Here is a 23,865-nt window from a genome sequence, read left to right as displayed (position 1 = left end):
AAGGTCTGTGCGATGGACGCAGACAACCCCCGCTGCTAACCGCACCTCCTTCCGGCTGCAGCGGAAGTTGCCTACGCGAATCGCATAGACGTCACACGCTGCCCGGACAACACACCGGGGAATCAGAAGCACCGGTAAGTTTGGGGAGGGCGGGGGAGTGTTAAATGGGGGCATAAGGCATTTCTGTAGGCAGAGTGCTCTATGAAATGCCTTTAACCCCCTTAATGCCACTCTGCCTCCAGAAATGCCTTTTAACCCTCTATATGCCACTCTGCCCCATAATATGCCTTTTAACCCCCTAAATGCCAGAGGGGTATAAGGCATTACTGGAGGCAGAGTGGCACATAGGGGGTCAAAAGGCATATCATGGGGCACAGTGGCATATAGAGGGTTGAAAGGCATATCATGGGGCACAGTGGCATTTAGAGGGTTAAAAGGCATATCATGGAGCACAGTGGCATTTAGGGGGTATAAGGCATTTCTGGGGCGGATGTGCATAACTGGTGGGGCAGGTTGGAAAATAAAAGGAAATAAAAAAAATATTTTTCTCAATCATAGCTTTTATTAAAATAAGACTAGTTTACATAGTTTACATGAATTAACATTTAGTAGTAAAACTTTTTTCCTATAGGCTCGTCTTATATTCAGGTTTTTTCTTTTCTTTTTCCTCAATTAATATTCAGATTTTGGGGGTCGTCTTATAATCAGGGTCGGGCAAATACGGTAATAACAGAAAAAACACAAATTAAGAAAAAATACATAATTACTACCTAATCAATGTCAGTGGCCTAAACCTGTCACTTACAAGAGTTTGAAAACTGAAATGTGGAAGTTCCAGTTTTTACTCCACAATGTCTGAGAAACATGACTTATCCATCCATGTGGGGTTTTGCTGTACTCGGAGGGTGTTACCGAACATAAATCAAGATCTATTTTGTTGTTTCACATATGTATTTTTTTTTTTTGTTAGACTACCTTTTGGAAGGTGTTTGTGCGAAATCAGCTGCATGGGACAGGCCAATATGCCCCTCACTAGATCCCCTGAGCTGTCTAGTTTATTGAAATATATCGTTTTAGGGGATTAAAATGAAACATGGGACCTCTGCTGTGTCTCAAAGGAGACCTGGACCCAACAAACTGATTTGTCAAAATTCCATGTTTGAAAACTGTAATGTGCATGTTCCAATTTTTAACCCGCAGTCCTGAAGAGACATGCCCTACCTATGCATATGGGGTATTCCTGTACTCGTGTGTGTTTCAGAATACAACTTACAAGTTGTAGTAATTTCACATACACAGGGATTTTTTTACTGAAATACTGTGGTTGGATAGAATGGGTTTGTTAAAAATGAAAAAAATGAAATTATACTGCAATGTATAGAACACACTGGTGCTAAAATGGTTAAGTAAAAAGTGTTAAAATGCCCATAGTAAAATACTTGGGGTTGTCACCTTTCAAAAAATATATACCTTTTGTTTAGCAGTTTTTCTTTTTCTGGTGGCTATTGGGGCACAATCAAGCATACCAGATCTTTAAAAGATCTTGTCTAGAAAAAGCAATGCACATCATTCATATTTAAACCTGTAAGTGCCAAAATAAATAGAAATACCAGGCATATGAGGTGTTTCCAAAACAGGACATATACCTAAATACACTTTTGGAGGGGTTTTTTTCCATTTGCACTGGCTATATACAGGTTTTATGGGTGAAATTGTGAACATTCCATTTTCCCCTAATTTTCCCCATATTTTTAGATATTTTTCATACTAAATTATGTTATATATATATATATATATATATATATATATATATATATATATATATATATATATAATATTATTCCATACTTGTGATGAAAAAAACCAATATATTACGTGAGTGGGTGCACTAAATCAGTTAGTGGGCAATCAGAGCTTAATAAAGCCATAGCAAAAGCACAAAAACTGCTCTGGTTGTTTAGTGCAAACAAAAAAAAAACACGGTCTGACGGAGTTAATACATAGGAAGCCAGAGGAGCCTGGGGGTTAATTTTGAGCAGCAAGGGCCAGGACTTAAAGCTGTGAACAATCTAAGTGCATTTTGAAGTGGGATTTAAAGACACCGTTTTTCTTTCTTTTTTGGTACTATGTTATATTTTAAGTTTTTTTTAAAAAAAATGTGTATGAGAAACAAGATCTTCATTATTCAATAGGGCTGCAACAACTAAATAGATAAAATCGATAATAATCGATAATGAAAATCGTTGCCAGCGAATTTCATTATCGATCAGTTGAATCGATTTTTATCGATTATAAAATGAGTGTTTTTTCAGAGCAAACACTCTGAAAACTACCCCTCATTATATAATTGGTTTCAGTGACTCACAGCAGCAGTTTTATTCTTACCAGTCCCTCCCTGTAATCACTGTGACAACTGGCCCCGTCCCTTCTCCCAGAACCACATGGCTGTGACACTCATCTAAGTATAAAATTAATATTTGGGCTGCTGAAAGTTAGGGGAGGTGGGGGTTAATTTTGGGGCAGTTATGGTTTATGGGGTGTTTACCTTTAATTTAGGGGCAGCTGTGGTTAATGGGGTGTTTAGGGTTAATTTAGGGTCAGTTGTGGTTGATGGGGTCTTAAAGGTTAATTTAGGGGATGCTGTGGTTAATGGGGTGTTTAGGGTTAATTTAGGGTCAGTTGTGGTTGATGGGGTCTTAAAGGTTAATTTAGGGGATGCTGTGGTTAATGGGGTGTTTAGGGTTAATTTAGGGGCAGTTGTGTTTGATGGGGTGTTTAGGGTTAATTTAATGAGGGCTGAGGGTTAATTTAATTAATTTAATAAAGTTAACTTAAGGTGCAGTTAGAGGTAAAGGGGGGCAAACTAAGGGGAATCTAAATCCTGGGGGCAGTGAAGATTAACCCAGTACTTATATATAAAAGTATGGTGTCAGTGTGATGCGAACGGGTCTGTGACTCTATGAGGGGACTATGAGATATCTGGGGGTATAAGGCATATAGGGTATATAAGGCATATGTGGGGAGGGCAGTGTGGCATGTCTGGGGAGGAGGAAGTGGTGTATCAGGGTGTATAAGGCATATCTGGGGCCACAGTGGCATATCTGGGGGTAGAGTGGAGTGGCATATCTGGGGGTAGAGTGGAGTGGCATATGTGGGGAGGGCAGTGTGGCATGTCTGGGGAGGACGGAGTGGTGTATCAGGGTGTATAAGGCATATCAGGGGCCACAGTGGCATATGTGGGGATAGAGTAGAGTGGAGTGGCATATGTGGGGGTGGAGTGGCATATGTGGGGGTAGAGTGGAGTGGCAAGTCTGGGAGGCAGCGTGTAAAGCTCAAATGTGCATAAATTTGGGGGGGCTGGTTGGGAAATAAAAACAAGAAATGCATTTTATCAGTTTTTTTATTCTGCTGTTTGTATTTAACATCATTATTTTAAATAAATGAAAAATTTCATGATTTTTTTTATCCAATTAATCGAAAAAATAATCGATAATGAAAATCGTTGCCGACGAATTTCATTATCGATTAGTTGAATCGATTTTTATCGATTATAAAATGAGGGTTTTTTCAGAGCAAACACTGAAAAATACCCCTCATTATATAATGCGTTTCAGTGACTCACAGCAGCAGTTCCTACTTACCAGTCCCTCCCTGTAATCACTGTGACAACTGGCCCCGCCCCCTTCCTTCTCCCAGAACCACATGGCTGTGACACTCATCTAACTGTAAGTATAAAATTAATATTTGGGCTGCTGAAAGTTAGGGGAGGTGGGGGTTAATTTAGGGACAGTTATGGTTAATGGGGTGTTTAGGGTTAATTTAGGGGCAGTTATGGTTAATGGGATCTTTAGGGTTAATTTATGGGCAGTTGTGGTTAATGGGGTCTTTAGGGTTAATTTAGGGCAGTTGTGGTTAATGGGGTCTTTAGGATTAATTTAATAAAGTTAACTTAACGTGCAGTTAGAGGTAAAGGGGGGCAAACTAATGGGAATCTAAGTCCTGGGGGCAGTGAAGTTTAATCCTATAAGTATTGTGTCAGTGTGCTGTGAACAAGTCTGTGAATCAATGAGAGCCCTATGGCATATCTGGGGGTAATAAGGCATATCAGGGGGCATAAAGGCATATCAGGGGGCATAAAGGTATATGTGGGGAGGGCGGAGTGGCATATCTGGGAGGCTCAAATGTGCATAAGTGGGGGTGGGCAGGTTGGGAAATAACAACAAGAAATGCATTTATTCTGCTTTTTTTTAACATCTTGTTTATTAAATTATTTTAAATAAATGAAAATGAAATACATTTACATTTATTTTTTATCCGATTAATCGATTAATCCAAAGATAGATTATAAAAATAATTGTTAGTTGCAGCCCTAATTGTTTGTTGGGCTGTCACTCATTTATTGTAGGTTACTGTGTTTTTGTCTCTTTTTTATATCTGTTAAAGTATACAAACCTTTGTGGTTTAACACCACATCTTCTACTACTAAGGCTTTCAGGCCACATTTCCTTCCTAGCTTCCTGCAACTAAATAGTAGCCTAGAGTGCAGAAGCTCTAAAGCTCACTATGCTAAAGGGAGGTTATAGTATAGTATTTATAATATTATGACTTTCTATTAATAAATAATTATAATTTGATATGTATTTGCTGTTAGCAACCACACTCCTATCATGCTAAGTCAGCCAGTACACGCTGGAATCTGGGTATGCCTGGGCATGATAGGAGTGTGATTGTTGTTTTTATATATATACCGTATTTGCTCGATTATAAGACGACCCTGATTATAAGACGACCCCCCAAATCTTAATATTAATTTAGGAAAAAAAGAAAAAGCCTGAATATAAGACGACCCTATAGGAAAAAAGTTTTACCAGTAAATGTTAATTCATTTAAACACTTTTTTTAATAAAAGGTATGCTTGAGAAAAATATTTTGGTTTTATTTCCTTCTATTTTCCAACCTGCCCCCCAGTTATGCACATCTGCCCCAGAAGTGCCTTATACCCCCTATATGCCACTGTGCCCCATGATATGCCTTTTAACCCTCTTAATGCCACAGTGCCCCATGATATGCCTTTTAACCCTATATGCCACTCTGGCACTTAGAGGGTTAAAAGGCATATTATGGGGAAGAGTGGCATATAGGGAGGTTTAAGGCATTTCAGGAGGCAGAGTGGCATTAAAGGGGTTAAAAGGCATTTCACAGAGCACTCTGCCTCCAGAAATGCCTTACACCCCCCATTTAACACTCCCCCTCCCTCCTCCAAACTTACCGGTGCTTCTGAGTTGGGGGGGGCGCATAACACAGGAGGGTCCAGGTCCCCTGCATCTGAGCCCCAGGTGCTTAGTCCGGGCAGCATGTAGAGCTCCACGCGAATCGCGTAGAGCTCTACACGCTGCCCGGACTAAGCACCGGGGACTCAGAAGCACCGGTAAGTTGGAGGGGGCATAACACAAGAGGATGCAGGTCCCCTGCATCCTCCTGTGTTATGCCCCCCCCTCCAGCTTACCGGTGCTTCTGAGTCCCCAGTGCTTAGTCCGGGCAGCGTGTAGAGCTCTACGCGATTGTATCGTGTAGAGCTCTACGCGATTGTATCGTGTAGAGCTCTACGCGATTATATCGCGTAGAGCTCTACACGCAGCCCGGACTAAGCACCGGGGACTCAGATGCACCGGTAAGTCGGGTCGGGGGTTAACACAGGAGGATCCAGGTCCCCTGCATCTGGGTCCCCAGTGCTTAGTCCGGGAAGCGTGTAGAGCTCTACGCGATTGTATCGCGTAGAGCTCTACACGCAGCCCGGACTAAGCACCGGGGACTCAGAAGCACCGGTAAGTTGGGGGGGGGTTAACACAGGAGGATCCAGGTCCTCTGCATCGCTGCGGGGGATCTGGATCTCAGTCTCATAATCAGACCTATTTGAGGTCTGATTATAAGACGACCCTGATTATAAGACGAGGGGTACCGTATTTGCTCGATTATAAGACGACCCCCCAAAATCTGAATATTAACTTAGGAAAAAAAGAAAAAGCCTGAATATAAGACGACCCCAAAGGAAAAAAGTATTACCAGTAAATGTTAATTCATGTAAACTCTTTTTTTTAATAAAAGCTATGATTGAGAAAAATATTTTTTTTGTTTTTATTTCTTGTATTTTCCAAACTGTCCCCCAGTTACGCACATCTGCCCCCAGGCTTGCCACTCCAATATGGCACTGTGGCCCATGATATGCCTTTTAACCCTCTATATGCCACTGTGCCCCATGGTATGCCTTTTGACCCCCTATGTGCCACTCTGCCTCCAGAAATGCCTTATACCCCTATATCCCATTCTGGCATTTAGGGGGTTAAAATGCATATTATGGGGCAGAGTGGCATATAGGGAGGTATAAGGCATTTCAGGAGGCAGAGTGGCATTAAGGGAGTTAAAAGGCATTGTATAGAGCACTCTGCCTCCAGAAATGCCTTATACCCCTATATGCCACTCTGCCATTTAGGGGGTTAAAAGGCATATTATGGGGCAGAGTGGCATATAGGGAGGTATAAGGCATTTCAGGAGGCAGAGTGCTCTATTAAATGCCCCCTTAACGCCACTCCAGAAATGCCCTATGCCCCCATTTAACACACACACACCCTATACCCCCATTTAACTCTCTCTCTCTCTCTCTTCCAGCGGGTTGACGTCGCCTTCTGCTGCAGCCGGAAGGAGGTGTGGCTAGCAGCGGGGGTTTGTATGCGTCCGTCGCGTATACTTTCCCCGGCTGTCAGAGATCAGAGTTCCCCGCACCGGTGCTGGGAACTCTGATCTCTGACAGTCAGGGAAGGTCTATGCGACGGACGCAGACAACCCCCGCTGCTAGCCACACCTCCTTCCGGCTGCAGCGGACGTTGTCTACGCGGATCGCGTAGACGTCAACCCGCTGCCCCGGCAACAAAGCAGGAAGCACCGGTAAGTGTGTGTATGATGGGGGGGGTCGGGTGAGACAGGAGGATCCAGGTCCCCTGCAGCGGTGCGGGGGATCTGGATCTTAGTCTCCTAATCAGACCTCTATTTGAGGTCTGATTAGAGGATGACCCCGATTAGAAGACGAGAGGTATTTTTCAGAGCATTTGCTCTGAAAAAAACCTCGTCTTATAATCGAGCAAATACGGTATTTTTCAGAGCATTTGCTCTGGAAAAAACCTCGTCTTATAATCGAGCAAATACGGTATATATATATATATATATATATATATATATATATATATATATATATATATTATAATATTTTTTTATATTAATAGTTATTGCATTTTTTTGTCCAATTTTGGTGTGTTACTTACTTTTAATAAAAGTGTGAGTTTTCTTCGGTTTCCGTTTCGGCCAAGTGAATCCTGAATTTTCGGTTTCGGTTCAGAATTTTCATTTTGATGCATCTCAATTTATTATTCCTGATTTATTTGCTCCTGGACTACCCAGCTCCACACCAGGGCCAAGCTGTCAGGATTCTACCCTGCCTCTACTTACCTGGGTGTAACCCTCCTCACTCTGGAGCACCCAGCCCTAATCATTACATTCAGCTGAGCCTTGTTTCCTGGACTGAAACCTGCCTATTTAATCCAGTTTTGCCCTTCAGTCAGGGCCTTTTCATTTAAGTCTGTGGACCGTTTTGCTCTGGCCGTACCTGCCTTTGCATTACAGTGTCAGCAACCTATTGCTTTACTGTGCGTTTGGGCTGTGTAAACAGTCACTTAAGGCAGCAGGCTGCCTTACCTTAAGCCGGAGTAATTTATTGCTTTGGTGAAGGGGAAAACTATCAACTTTGCGTCTGTTAAGGAAGGGAGACTAAGAAATTCAATAAAGATTGAAGTTCCTGAGAGAAAGAAGGAGGAAAAAGGAACAAAGTATGTTGTAGAGGAGGTGCTAATTAAAACACTTAGGCTGGATCTTAAAGACATCTACTGCCTGCGAGGCCAAGTGAAAGGTACATACGTAGTAACACTACTGAACATCGGTGCCTGTCATAACATCTACAAGAGCCTCAGATGAAAGAAAGATGACCCTCGATTGAACGGTGCTGTATGGCGGTGAGGAAATCCCTCTTACTGTTCACATGCATAATCCATGTGTGTCTGGCTATTTCGCTATTGCACCAAAGTATCTAACCCACAGAAGGTACAGAATGAGATGGGGATTTGGAACGGTAAGAGGAGGTTCCTTGTGCAGTTAAAAGAACACAAGGAAGGCATTGGTGGAATAGTGCATCCCCCCCAGAGTTTCTCCAACGATAGCAACAGGGGACACTGTTTCTACCCTGGGATGCCATTCCTGTGCAGGAGATGTGGAGGCTACTGGCACACTCTGCGACCTGCAGAGCGAACCTAGGCCCCTATGCAGGAATTGTGGAGAATGGGGCCACCTCACCACTAGCTGTGACAAGTTCAAGCTATGCAACGGATGTGGAAAGCCTGACCATGTGTATAAGGACTGTGCTAGTAAGCCCCGGTGGTCCTGGGCAGAAATGGCTGCTGGACGGCCTGGGAAATTAAATCCAGGTCCAAGTAAGCCCTCCTCTACAGCTGACCCGAAGGAGCCTGTAATGATGCTGCCACTGGATGATCCTGTTGTGCTGATCCTTTTTTAATCATGGATTACAGAAGCGTATCAGAAGTTTCGGACTCTGAAGTTGAGAGGGACGTTGGTAAAATGCACTAATGCTCTCACTGAATCTCACTGTTGCCTCATTTAATGTGAGGAGTATGAGGAGCTCTGTCAGAAGGGCTGCTTTGTTTGCATATTTACTGACTTTAAATGCAGACATCATTTTCTTACAGGAGTGTACAATAGATCATGGACTATTTTATAGACATTTAAAGAAGGACTGGACCGCGGGGCCCTCTTACTGGTCCGGGTCAAATGATACTAAAGCCTCTGGGGTTGGGATCCTTTTTAAGAACAAACATGTGGTTTTAAATTCTATTATTGACATTGCTCCCGGGAGAGCAGTTTTAATTTATGTTGTTTTTAAGGTTTTAATGTGCGTCTTATGAATGTATATGCTTCACCAGTTAAGAATGAAAGAATAGAATTTTTAGAGCGTATATCCTTCTTTGCCACAGGTTCTGTGGAGAGGGTGAGAACCAGAGGGTAGATAAAACTTCTGGCCACCTTAGAAATTTTATCACTGATTTTTACTTGAAAGATGCGTGGAGGCATTTAAAACCATCTGACCCTGGATATACATGGTCTGATGGCCAGGTCAGCTCCCGCATTGATTTTATGTTGTCCTCTACTGGTTTTAATCTCAGGACATGTTTTTAGAAGATAATATATTCTCAGACCATAAACTTTTAAAAACTAACTTTTTAATTCCTAATGAATCCAAAACTAGGAATGGTCTGTGGAAACTCAATGTATTATTACTAGAGGACGAACAAATCCGTAATAATTTTAAGGTCTCATATGGGCCATGGCGGCGCCAGAAAGACCCAAGTCACATTTTTTTGGATTGGTGGGAAACCATCCAGTCTAAGATTAAGAACGTTTTCATTGTTGCTGGCAAGAGGAGGAAAAAAGAGAGCAAACAAAAATCGCTTCCTAAGCATAAACGGTGTTGCTGACATGCCTCAATATCGAGGCATGTCAGTAACACTACCCCCCTACCCAGATAGCCTTGTGATTGCTCCGAGGAGCAACCACAAGTGCCATCCTGTAAATGACGTTACCGTCATTCACAGGATGGCATCAACAATAGATATGAGAACTCTCGAGCTCCTCCTGCAGGTTGAATGCAGGTACTGCATCCAACCATGCAAGGTCAATGGAGCCCAGCTCACTAATGAGTGATTAGTAAAAAAAAAAAAAAAAAAAAAAAAATTGTTCAAAAATGTTTCAAAAAGATAAATATTATGGTAAAAATCCCCACCAAAAAAAAAATAAATAAATAGTTAAGCAAGTCCTAAAATGCTTTATCTTTACAAAAATTCCAGCATGGAAAGAGTTAAAATGTTGGCATTACAAATGCCCATACGGTGTCTCGTATTAAAAAATGCATGAGTGGATGGGGTAAACTGAATTGGACGGGACATGGGGGCAGATGTCAAAATGGCATAAAAATATACACCTCACAAAGGCGGCCTTTTACCTCCCAAATAACCCTACAAACCCATGCATGTGAGGTATCACTGCGCTCAGGAGATGTTACTGAACACATATCGGGGCGTTTGACACGGACATACCCCAGGAGCAATACATTTTTACCTGAAGTACAACGTGTGAAAAAAATACAAAAAAAATGTACTACCATAAAGTTTCACAAAGGCTGGTGGTAAAGTTAGTGCATGGAAAGGGTTAAAATACCAGCATTTCAAGTACCTTGGGGTGTCTAGTTTTTAAAAATATGATTTGATGGGGTAAGATGCATTGGCCGGCTTCAAAGATACCCAAAATGGCACATGGGGGGAAGAATTGCCAGATTTGGAAAAAAAAAGGTTTTGAAATAGCAAAACGCTACCTGTACTTATTGCCCCATGATGTGCAGAAAAAAAGCAAAAAATATAAAAACATTGGGTATTTCTAAACTCAGGACAAATAGTAGAATGTATTTAGCAGGTTTTTACATTCGTTTTTGCAGGTGAGTAAAAGTTTTTTGTTTTAAAAAGTGAGAAAAAGTAATTTAACAAAAAATCCCCATATTTTATCATTTTTTTTATAGTAAATTAGATGATATGATAAAATTAATGGTATCTAAAGAAAGCCCTGTTTGTCCTGAAAAAAAAAACTATATAATGTGTGGGAGCACGAAATGAGAAAGAAGAAAATCACAGCTAAACAGTAACACTGAAAAATGTTAAAATAGTCATTGTCCCACAATATACTACGAGTAATTAACCCCTTAAGGACAATAGGGGTTAAAGATCTTAATGTGCGTTTACAAACTCACTTTAAGTTGAAAGAGACTGATGTAAGCAATACTGACGAACTGATTTTTAATTTAAAGAAGGAGATTAAAAAGGTGTTAGATTTTAAAGGAAGGGGAGAAGTGCTCTCGCTTCTTTTTTAAACAAACATCTAATGAGAGACATAATTTTAGAAATGGAAGGCCAGTCCTCCATTACGGGCTGTCACAAGAGCATCTGTGGCAAGGTTGCAGGGATCTGCTAGGCAGGCACCTTCCCTATTGGTTGCTACAGCCATACCCCCGGACATCCATATATGGTAGGGAGGGTAGCCCCCCTTTTGATTGGTCCCTAAGTTAATGGGACGTGGGCAGCCCATGACCACACCCCCTGCACTGTGATTGGTTGCTCCCTGTTCTAGCTCTCTTCTGATTAGTGCCAGTTAAAGTGTTTAAGCTAATGTATTTATGTATTGTTCTTTCCAAGATGGTCTCAGGTATAAAGTTGGTGTTTGGTGTACAATAAAGGAGATTCTTACTTGTTCAAGCCTAAGACCCTGTCTGTGTCTGTGGGGACAGAAATAAATGAAACCATGTGCCAAAAAGGTATAGAATAAGTGAATAGTGAAATGGAAAGATAAATACTTCCCTTGGATATGATCGGATTTTACAGCAGCAGCCCTATAAACATCCTCCACGGAATGTTGAAAATATGGAACAAGCAAGACTTCTGTCTAGGGGCGCTTGTAACTCACGATCTTAATAGCTCAAACAAAAATACGGAAAAAATATAGTGTAATAGAGTAAAAACACTAGGGAACTTCAGGAACAAAACTTCAATGGTTACACTCACAATGTGTATGAACCTTTTGAGCCTCCAAAAGCAACTCCTTGGTGTGTGTGACAATTCTTCACGCTCATGGACATACAGAAAGAGAAATATACCATAGGATGATATCTTTCTAAATCAATGTACACGCAAAAATGGAATGCACTCACATTTAGGTAGATGAACCGCACTTATCAGATGTAAATCTTGGAGTTGTGATGGTACTGGATGAAGTTCTGGATCAGGAACTTGTAGATCCTCAATATATTTGAGTCCTGGTCAGGTGGTTCCTCTGTGTTTCAATGGCAGTGTTTATAAGTGCAGGTGCAAATACTCAATTGATAATTGGTTGTAAGGTATGTATTGTTATAAAATACAATTGATAATATTACTGAGAATTCATTAGAAAGTAATTATATGTGCCATGATCAAAAATAAGGGTAAGCAATCAATAAATAAATAATTAATTTATTCCGGGACTCAGCCCTTTTAAAAAATGAATATAGAGTGGTATCTACTTAGTACAAATAGTAGTACATGTACTAAAACCAATAAGTAAATTTAAAAGCTGGTAAAAAGCAAGTAAAAATCAAAAATGCTGTAAGCAAAGAAAGTCCTCTACGCGTTTCGCCAGTGCTTCGTGGCTTCCTCAGGAGGTATGTCCGTCCGTCTGTGGAGTGCTGTCTTTTATGCTCCCTCAGGCGTCTCGTTCTCATTACTTTGGTTCCGTCTGCTTCTTCGGAACTTGATGGTATCTCGGTCATCGCGGGAGTCATCGCGTCTTCTGTATACGTTACGGCTAGAGTATCCATCTGCCTTTTCAACGTACGGAGGTATTTTGTGACCGTCCGGTTGGTCTTTCTTGATCCCCCTTTACAAGAACGGGACATCGTGTGTCCGGAGAAAAAGAGGATGTAAATAATAATAAAAAATAGTATCATGATCCATCCTGTGGTGTGTGTGTGATATGTGTTGTTTCTCAATGGGAATCTAATGGAAACGGGAGCGTTATCAGATGGTGTGAATCTATATGGCTATGCTCAAAAAGTAAGGTAATGATCTACTGGAGGGAAGAGTATCTAGGTATTTTGGGTGAAGGAGGTGAATATGTAATATCAATGTATGAAGGGGCAACGCAAAAAACTGGTTAAGAAAGCCAAGGTAGAGAAATATAACCTTATAAATAGGGAATGTAGACACCATGGAGCCAAGGTAAGTGAGGCAAAGGTAAGTGGGCAGGCAAGAGAATGGAGAAACCTAAATAAAAGATATTATATCTATATCCAAATTGAGACCCCCCTTTTTATAGGTTTTTAATTTAAAAATCCATTCTGTTTCCCTTTTGGAAAGATGTTCAATATTGTTACCCCCTCTCCAATAGGGGGAAACCCAATCAATGCCAATGATTTTAAATGTTTCTAAAGAGAATCTAGGGCATGAATTGCAGTGTTTAGGTACACTATGTTTGATATTTTTGTTCCTTATAATTACCTAAGTGTTCCAAGATACGCTCTTTTGATCTGATGGTTCTTCCGACATATTGTAAACCACAGTTACATTCTAAGAGGTATACGACGTTTTTCGAATTGCAGTTAATAAAATGTTTAATGTTGTATTTTGTGCCCGTGTTGTTGCCTATAAAACTATTAGTTTTTTAGGTAAATGTGTGCACATTTTACAATGTCCACAAGAAAAAAAGCCTGTTGGTTTTGGCCCTAAAAAGTTGTCGGTGCTACGTGGTTTAGTTGTTTTTGGTAGTACACTTGGGGCTAAGATTGTTTTAAGAGTGTCTGCTTTTTTGTAAATTACCTGTGGTTTATCCGGTAATATTTGTCCTAGGACATTATCATTTTTTAGTATGTGCCAATGGTTCCCTATTATTCTCTTTATTTTGTGGGCCTGTGAATTATATCTAGTGAAGAAGGAGAAATTAAAATCTTTCTTTTCTTTGGTATCTTTTTTTCTTCCTTCTAATAGCTGATTTCTGTCCATCTGTTGGACCTGCTGAAGGCTGCTCTGTAACCTCTCAGAAGGGTAATTCTTTTCCAGAAATCTTTGTGTTATATCGTTAGCTTTGTGGATGAAGTCCTCCTGCTTTGAACAATTTCGCTTGACCCTCATGAGTTGTCCCTTGGGTATATTATTAAGCCATAATAGATGATGGCAACTAGTATATTCTATATACCCATTCTTATCAGTGGGTTTTGTGAAATTTTTTGAACAGATGATGTTGTTCTCTGTGAATAATTCTACATCTAGAAATTCTATGTGTGTTTGTTGTATGTTAGAAGTGAACTGGAGATTGTAATTGTTGTCGTTGACATATAGTATAAATGTATTCAGCTGCTCCAATGTTCCTCCCCATATGATGAGAATATCATCTATATATCTCTTCCATAGCACCAGGTTTGCACTGTGGGGGTTATTATTCCAGATAAACTGGTCCTCCTGGGCCATGGGCACCAAGTTTGCACCCAGCTACGCCAATCTGTTCGTAGCTGGGTGCAAACTTGGTGCCCATGGCCGTATCGCACAATTGTAGGTAAAAATCATTTTCGAACCAAAAATAATTAAATTTAAGTATAAAATTAATACAGTCTAAAATAAAATCCTTTTGGATAGGGTTCATATTTTCATCACGTGATAAAACATTGTTAATCGCTTGTATACCCTGTTGGTGTTCTATCACTCTGTACAATGAAGATACATCCAATGTTGCCCATATCCAGCCTTGAGACCACTGGATATCCTTTAGTATATTAAGTAAATGTGGGGTGTCTTTCAGGAATGCAGGAGTTTGAGGTACATATTTTTGTAGAAAATAATCCATGTATTCTGAGGTATTGCAGGTGAGGGAATCAGGTCCACTGATAATGGGTCTTCCTGGGGGTTCTTTTAGGTTCTTATGTACTTTGGGGAGGAAGTAAAAAAACTGCTATTTTGGGGTGTTCTTTCTTTAAATAGTTGAACTCTTGTTTCGTTAGGACCCCTTCTATTAAGTCCTTATTGAGTATTCTGTGTAGTTGTGTGCTGAAATCCTTAGTAGGATCCCCTTTTAACTTTTTATAGGTGTTTCCATCCCCTAAAATTCTGTTTGCCTCTTTTATGTAGTATGTACGATTCATAATGACTGTTGCGCCCCCTTTGTCGGCTTGTTTTACCACTAATTCATGTTTATTTTTAAGGCTTTTAGTGCTTGTCTTTCTTTCTGATTAAGGTTTGAGGATTTATTATTCCCTTTTAAGTTTTCCAGGTCTCTAAGGACAAGATCCGTGAATACCTCGAAGTGCTCACTTTTTTCGCTTTGGGGGTAAAATTTAGATTTCGGTTTAAGTGGAGTGTGTAGAAAAGGTTCCGGAGGGATAGGGTCCTCACCATGTATTTCGTTTTGTTTCTGGCTATCATTTTTATTGAAAAACCTTTTTATCATTAGTTTTCTAAGATATCTTCGGGTATCCATAAAAAGATCGAAATGATTGGGGCCTTTTGTGGGTGCAAACTTGAGGCCTTTTTTCAATAGTCTAATTTAGTCTTGTGTGAGTTCTGCTGTGGAGATATTAATGACCCCCCCCTCTTCTGGTGTTAGGTTTTTCATCTGATTTACCTTCTTCCCTCCTCCTCTTTGTCCCCTGATTGTCTTTGGAACCTTCCCCTTTTCCATGGGTTCTGTTCTAAAGGAATGACCCGATTTCTTAACTCCCGTGTTTCCTTCCTGGGTGGTGTCTCTTTCCTTTTTGTACCCCCCTTTCGGAATAGCTCCCAGTCTAAAAAATCCTCCTTATTAAGGTCTATATTGATAGGTTTGGATTTAGGTGGTTCTCTCATTTCATTCCTGTATGCAGCGAAACTATGTTGCCAGGAGGGAGAGCGTGTTCTAAAGTCTCCATTTCTGAATTTCGCAGGATAAGAGAAGTTCTGGGGGTTAGATCTAAACTCCCTATTTTGTGTGTATCTTCTAGTGTAGGATCTGGATCTATGGTTGGTATATCTTGGCCTAAAAGAATTTGGGTGATTTCTATAGCCATAATCATTACGAGTCTGTGGTGTTTTGTGTATTCCCTTTTCCATCTCCATTTTATCTCTGTAAAATTTTCTTTTTTTATTCTCAATGATTTCTCCCTCTATTCTCTTTATTTTAGTTTCAATATCTTTATGTTTAGAGTTAATTGTTTGTGGGTCTGTTTGGATGCTGATTTCTTCCTCTATGCCCTGTAATTCTTCCTCAATCTTACTCAATTGTTCTTTCTGTTGGGCCACTATCAGTTTCATTAGATTAAATGAGCACTCGTCCAGTATATTGTCCCATTCCTGCATAAAGCTTTGGTCATCAAGGACAAAGGCTGGGGTCTTATTTATCCGTAACCCTCTAGGTATGGTCTTGGATTTTATATATTGATCTAAAAAAGTGATTTCCCACCACTTTTTGATTTCTTTTTCCATTAATCTTTCTAGTTTAATAAACAGAAAACTATTGGATTCTTGATAAACCGGTGTCTGTGAGAAAATGTTGTCTAATTTCTTAGTTCTTTCCTCTCTCCATGTGGAGAAGGAGTTAGATGAATATGCCATTGAGGCTGATAAGAGTGTGCGTTGAATCTTTATGGCTTTGGTTTCGTGTGGAGAGAAAAAATATGTGAACAGAAATAAATGAAACCACGTGCCAAAAAGGTATAGAATAAGTGAATAGTGAAATGGAAAGATAAATACTTCCCTTGATTATGATCGGATTTTACAGCAGCAGCCCTATAAACATCCTCCACGGAATGTTGAAAATACGGAACAAGCAAGACTTCTGTCTAGGGGCGCTTGTAACTCGCGATCTTAATAGCTCAAACAAAAATACGGAAAAAATATAGTGTAATAGAGTAAAAACACTAGGGAACTTCAGGAACAAAACTTCAATGGTTACACTCACAATGTGTATGAACCTTTTGAGCCTCCAAAAGCAACTCCTTGGTGTGTGTGACGAATTGCAGTGTTTAGTGTACCTAAACACTGCAATTCATGCCCCAGATTCTCTTTAGAAACATTTAAAATCATTGGCATTGATTGGGTTTCCCCCTATTGGAGAGGGGGTAACAATATTGAACATCTTTCCAAAAGGGAAACAGAATGGATTTTTAAATTAAAAACCAATAAAAAGGGGGGTCTCAATTTGGATATAGAAATAATATTTTATTTAGGTTTCTCCATTCTCTTGCCTGCCCACTTACCTTTGCCTCACTTACCTTGGCTCCATGGTGTCTACATTCCCTATTTATAAGGTTATATTTCTCTACCTTGGCTTTCTTAACCACAGTTTTTTGCGGTGCCCCTTCATACATTGATATTACATATTCACCTCCTTCACCCAAAATACCTAGATACTCTTCCCTCCAGTAGATCATTACCTTACTTTTTGAGCATAGCCATATAGATTCACACCATCTGATAACGCTCCCGTTTCCATTAGATTCCCATTGAGAAACCACACATATCACACACACCACAAGATGGATCATGATACTATTTTTTATTATTTTTTATTATTAATTTACATCCTCTTTTTCTCCGGACACACGATGTCCCGTTCTTGTAAAGGGGGATCAAGAAAGACCAACCGGACGGTCACAAAATACCTCCGTACGTTGAAAAGGCAGATGGATACTCTAGCCGCAACGTATACAGAAGACACGATGACTCCCGCGATGACCGGGATACCATCGAGTTCCGAAGAAGCAGACGGAACCAAAGTAATGAGAACGAGACGCCTGAGGGAGCATAAAAGACAGCACTCCACAGACGGACGGACATACCTCCTGAGGAAGCCACGAAGCACTGGCGAAACGTGTAGAGGACTTTCTTTGCTTACAGCATTTTTGATTTTTACTTGCTTTTTACCAGCTTTTAAATTTACTTATTGGTTTTAGTACATGTACTACTATTTGTACTAAGTAGATACCACTCTATATTCATTTTTTAAAAGGGCTGAGTCCCGGAATAAATCAATTATTTATTTATTGATTACCCTTATTTTTGATCATGGCACATATAATTACTTTCTAATGAATTCTCAGTAATATTATCAATTGTATTTTATAACAATACATACCTTACAACCAATTATCAATTGAGTATTTGCACCTGCACTTATAAACACTGCCATTGAAACACAGAGGAACCACCTGACCAGGACTCAAATATATTGAGGATCTACAAGTTCCTGATCCAGAACTTCATCCAATACCATCACAACTCCAAGATTTACATCTGATAAGCGCGGTTCATCTACCTAAATGTGAGTGCATTCCATTATTGCGTGTACATTGATTTAGAAAGATATCATCCTATGGTATATTTCTCTTTCCGTATGTCCATGAGAGTGAAGAATTGTCACACACACCAAGGAGTTGCTTTTGGAGGCTCAAAGGGTTCATACACATTGTGAGTGTAACCATTGAAGTTTTGTTCCTGAAGTTCCCTAGTGTTTTTACTCTATTACACTATATTTTTTCCGTATTTTTGTTTGAGCTATTAGGATCGCGAGTTACAAGCGCCCCTAGACAGAAGTCTTGCTTGTGTCTGTGGGGACAAGGGACACTTCATCGTGGAGTGTAACTACTTAGTTACTGTAAGTCTGGAATATACCGAGGGGAACATAGGAGATCGCTGGAACTATTGACAGGAGAGACCATCTGTCTCTACAGGGTCCGTCACACGGGCATTTTAAAACGTGTCACAAGCGTTTTACCAAAGCCTTTCTAATGAGAAAGTCATAGATCATTCCTTTTTAACTGATACCCTTGGGGCCATAACTAATGTTTTAAAATCTGATCAAGCGCGTTTATGCAGAAAGCTGACGGTAACTGAATTGCATGATGCAATCAAAAGCTTTTCTGCTGGTAAGTCCCCAGGAGCAGATGGACTCCCTATTGAATTTTATACATGTTTTCGGGAACTTTTACTAATAGAACAAAAGCTGTCATAGATAAGGTTATTCACCCAGATCAGATCTGTGGTATCCCAGGATGTGCTATCTGGGAACACCTAAATGTAATACGTGACCTAATCTGGTATCAGAAAGCCCGTAAACAAAAACCGGCCATTTTATCTCTTGATTTTAAAAAAAACACACACTCCAATATAGCATGTAAGGGGGATGACAAGGCGGCATACAACAGTGCAATAACCAGTAGTCATGCGGAGCACGGCAAAAACATGCCGAATGAGCATAGTCACTCGGTCAGGACCCCCATCAGTGGTAGGAACATGAATACAGAATGGACGAAGCCCCAGCAGATAGAAAAACAGGGCATAAGAGCACATCAACATAAGCATATATGAAACCTAGTGCTTAGATAAAGACAGCACACCAGTACATCACATGAAAGAACCAGGCAGACGCCGAACGAGAGATACGATATACGAGTGTATGAGCGGGGCATGCCAAGGAGAGAGGTGCATGTGTCCCAGAAGGGAAGAAAGGGAGAAAAAGGAGAGAGGAGGGAGAGGAAGAGAGGGGGAGAAAAAAAAATAAAAAATCATAATAAGTAGAATAATAACAATAACATATATATAGGGGAGAGGCAGAGCAGGCAATAGAAGTAGAATAAACAAAAACACAACAAAATAGAAAGTCCCAACAGAAGCCCATTACAGTCACGCACGTGGCGCATCAAACAAGGGGTTGGCCGGAGAATCGGAAAGGAGCTGCATCCAATAGAACCAGTCGCCGCATCCGAGGCAGAACAGATAAGCTCATCAAGGGTACGCGCCCTCTCAACACGTTGAAACCATTCCTGAATCGTGGGGGGGCAGAATCACCCCAGTGCAGGGGGATCAGGGCCTTTGCTGCAGTTATTAAATGGCGAAGCACAGAGGATTTATACCAAGAGATCGGGTATGGCATATGGTGTAGGAGCAAAAACTCAGGGGTAAAGGGGATAGCGTTATCCGACAGGGTTTGAAGATAGGAGTGCACAGTCGTCCAGAAAGGGCGTATGCAAGGACAGTCCCACCAGAGGTGGAGGATGGAACAAGGCGAGAAGCTGCATCTCCAGCACGCGTCCGACACAGCAGAGGCGTAGCGCGCAGTAGAAGCAGGAGACCGGTACCAGTGGGCGAGCAATTTGTAGGACATTTCCTGGTCCCCATTGCTGATGGAGCAGCGGTGCGCGAGAACACACATCTTCTCCCACTGAGCCTCCGTGAAGACCATTTGTAGAGAAGACTCCCATCTGCCCATAAAGGAGGGCGGGGTAGGGTGCAGGACCGTCAGGAGGAGGCCGTAAAGAAGGGAGATACCATGAGCAGGAAGGGAGGCGGTAACACAGAGGCGTTCGAACGCAGTGAGGTCCCTGAGAACATGATGGGGCCGACTCAAAGACCGAAAAAAGTGGCGAAGCTGCATATAACGAAACCGGGCCAACAGGGTCGGAGGACCCGGAGCCACCAAGGCCCCCAAAGGCTTGAGACCGGAACGAGACAAATAGGCACGAATACCAGAGCCCCCCGCTGTGGTCACAGCAGGGAAAAGGTCAACACCCATACCCGGCGGGAAATCCGGATTATCCCGGACAGGGGTGAGCGGCGACGGGATAGTAGACAGTGCAGTACCGCGCAACAAGGAGTGCCAAACACGCAGCGTCGCCCTGAGAAAAGGATGGCAGGAGGCCCACTGATTGGCCGTAGGGATCGCCAACCAGGGAAGGGACCTGGCAGGGAAGCCCAAGAGAGCATCCTCAATGCCAATCCACAGTTTCTGCGGCGGCCCATGCACCCATTCCAAGATCCGAAGGAGGTGGCAGGCCCTATAGTAAGTACGGGGGCAAGGGAGCGCAAGGCCCCCTCTAGCCTTGGGGAGGATCAAAGTACTGAAACGGATACGGGGGGAGCGACGCCCCCAAACGAATCAAAGAAAAGCAGAGCGGACGGCAGAAAAGAACGGGAGAGGTATGTGAATAGGAAGAGTCTGAAATAAATACAACAGGTGGGGCATAACAGTCATCTTCAAGACATTAATCCGTCCAATCCAAGAGACCGCTAGCCCAGACCATTTCCGCAGATCACAGCGCATAGACGCCAGAAGGGGAAGGAAATTATAAGCATAAAGTTGGGGAAGGTCAGCGGACAACCAGATACCTAAGTAGCGCAGCTTCGAGCAACACCATTTGAAAGGGAAAAGAGCACCCAGGGCACTACACTCCTGCGGAGGCAAGGTGAGATTGAGAATCTCCGACTTGGCCATGTTGATCTTAAAATGAGAGAGCGAACCATACAACTGAAGCTCCCGCATAATGGAGGGGAGAGAGATCCGGGGCTGGGAAACTGCAAAAAGGAGATCGTCCGCATACCCCAGGAGTTTATGAGATGTGCGACCCACCTGTAGGCCCGTAATATCGGGGTTCAACCTGATAGCCTGCAGCAAGGGCTCCAGGGAGAGCACAAACAGCATCGGCGACAGTGGGCAACCCTGACGGGTCCCATTACGGATGGGGAAGGCATCAGACAAAGAGCCATTGATGCGGAGGCGCGCAGAGGGGGACGTGTAGAGTGAGCGGACCCAGAGGAGAAACCCAGGACCAAAACCCATACGGCGGAGAGTAGCCAAAAGAAATGACCAGTCAACCCGCTCGAAAGCTTTCTCCGCATCAGTCGAGAGAAAGATGGCAGGCAGCGAGTTGCGCTTCGCATAGTGCATCAGATTAAGCGCGCTAATGGTGCTGTCCCGAGCCTCCCGGCCCGGCACAAGACCAGGGTGGGCAACAACGGTTTCAGGCGCAGAGCTAAGATCTTCGCAAAGAGCTTCAAATCAGAGTTGAGAAGCGAAATGGGGCGGTAGCTGCCACATTGTTCCGGATCCTTATCCCCCTTGGGTATGAGGGAGATGGAAGCCATCAAGGTATGCTCGTGAATCTGGCCCCCCTCCAGGATCGAATTGAAGGCAGAGACAAAGTGTGGGCCAAGGGTGTCCCGGAAGCGAGAGTAGTACCGCAAAGGGAGACCATCGGGTCCCGGGCATTTCCCGGTTTGAGAGGCTTTCACCGCTTGAACAAACTCAGGCAACGTGATAGGAACATCTAGCGCTTCCGCAGCAGCAGAGGGGATGCTCGTACGGACAGTACGGTCTAGATAAGCAAGCAACGCTGATCGGCCAGCGGTCGGAGAGGGGGCACCATCCAAAGGGGGGAGGTTGTAGAGGCCTGTGAAGTAATCAAGGAAACTCCGCGAAATACCGGAGTGGAGAAGGTGCAGACGACCGTCCGAAGACCGGACCCTAGGGATATATGTGAGGCGCCGGGAGCCTCGGAGGGCACGAGCCAGGTACTTGCCAGGCTTATTGCCGTGTTCTCGGAACAACGCCTTGTTGCGTAAATAAGAGCAGTGGTATTTATCATTAAGGAGCTTGGCCAACTCCCCACGAAGAAGCGTAAGCTGCTGCAAGATGTCTCCAGACAGAGAGGCCTTATGAGCCCGTTCCAACTCAGCGATGCGCGCACACAAGGAACTGAGCTCCCTGCCCGCCGCCCGCTTTCGCTGGGAGCAGAGTCGTATGTAATGACCCCTAATCACACTTTTATGGGCTTCCCAGATTGTAAGTTCCGGGACATCGGGGGACGAATTTTCACTAAAATAAAGGGATAAAGCCTGTGAGGTCTCATCACACACTGTCTCATCAGAAAGGATAGCGTCGTTCAGGCGCCACGAGCGCTCCATGGGGCGAGTCAGAGGCGAGGCCAGGGAGAGAAGTACCGGGGCATGATCAGACCACGTCGTTAGCCCAATAGCAGCCCGACGTAAAAGGACAGCGCAATCATAGGGGAGGAAAAAGTAGTCAATAGGGGAATAGGAATTATGAGGGGTGGAGAAAAAAGTATAGTCCCTATCGGAGGGGTGAAGAGCCCTCCAACAGTCAACAAGACGATACGTGGAGAGAAGAGAAAGGAGGGAGCGAAGGACGCGGCGCGGAACGCGGGAATGGCCAGAGGAAGTGTCCATAGAGGGATGAAGAGCCACGTTAAAGTCACCCCCCAAAACCAGAGTACCCTCAGTAAAGGCCTGTAATCTCGTCAGGATCCGTTTCAAAGATAAATGTTGTCCCCGGTTAGGAAGGTAAAGGTTAGCAAAAGTGTAAGTTTGGGTCGCGACAGTCCCCTTGAGAAACAAATAACGTCCGTCCGGATCAACGCAGACATCCAGCTCCCGGAAGGGGAGAGATTTAGAGAGAAGGATAGCAACTCCTTTCGTCTTCGCGGCAGTGTTAGAGCTAAAGAAACCAGTAGGGTAGAACCGGTCAGAAAGCCTAGGGGCTCGGCCGGCACAAAAATGCGTTTCCTGGATAAAAGCCACATCAACCTTTTCCCTTCGCAAATCGCGCAACAGATGGGAACGCTTTTCCGATATATATTAAGGCCCCGAGCATTAATAGAGAGAAGCGAGAGGGCTCTTGCCATGGCAACGGGCAACACCGTAGAGGAAGGGGAGGAAAAAAAAAAAAAAAGGGGAAAAATAGGGGGGGGGAAGAGGGGAGGGCGAGTGCTCTAGGGGGAGGTAAAAGGGAGAGGAAAGGAAAAAAGAAGGGAAGGAGAAAAGTGGGAGAGGAGAGGAGCCGGAGCCCCGAACAGGGGACTGAAACACACCAAGCGCCTGCCGAGACGGCAAAAAGGGGAAAACCACCTACCAGGAAAAGGAAAAGTGGGGCCGAGTCGGCAAAAAAGAGGCGATATGTGCAGGGAGGTGAGCAACCAACAAGGAAGAAAAAACCCCGCCGCTACACGCAAACAGGCATACGCGGAGTAGAAACCTGAGCAAACAACATAGTTACAAGTTAAAGCTGCCACAGGGCCAGCCACAATATAAAAAGAGCGAGTCACCGAGGCGAGAACAGAGCGGCAGAAGGACGGTGGACAGAGGACCGTCCCCAGGTGAGATAGGAGAAACACGGGTGTAGCAGGAAAGAACTGACAGGAGGAACACAGAGTGAGTGCACTATATTACAGGTTGACGTAAACAGATATGCCAAAGTCACCAGCTCAAAGAGTAACAAGAGCACCAATATAATAATCATACAAATACATAGTTGCATACAAAGTTGCATAGATAAATACATATGCGTGTGTGCGCGTGAGGCAGGGGAGGCCAGCGTCCCGGGGAGAGGAAGCCGCGGGCAGGCCACCGTGCGAGGACA

The 23,865-nt window shown here is 42.9% G+C and overlaps 1 protein-coding gene across 1 annotated transcript in view; it reads right to left on the bottom strand.

Annotated features, from left to right (window-relative positions):
• AARSD1 (alanyl-tRNA synthetase domain containing 1) overlaps positions 1 to 23,865 on the bottom strand; it is a 137,608-nt gene that overhangs the window by 75,635 nt on the left and 38,108 nt on the right. The gene's annotated exons all lie outside the window — the stretch shown is intronic.

The sequence above is a fragment of the Spea bombifrons genome, chromosome 13 (genome assembly GCF_027358695.1).
Source record: "Spea bombifrons isolate aSpeBom1 chromosome 13, aSpeBom1.2.pri, whole genome shotgun sequence".
NCBI classification, from domain to species: Eukaryota; Metazoa; Chordata; class Amphibia; order Anura; family Pelobatidae; genus Spea; species Spea bombifrons.
Note: the sequence above shows the minus strand (reverse complement) of the source record. Positions and strands in the feature narration are given on the sequence as shown.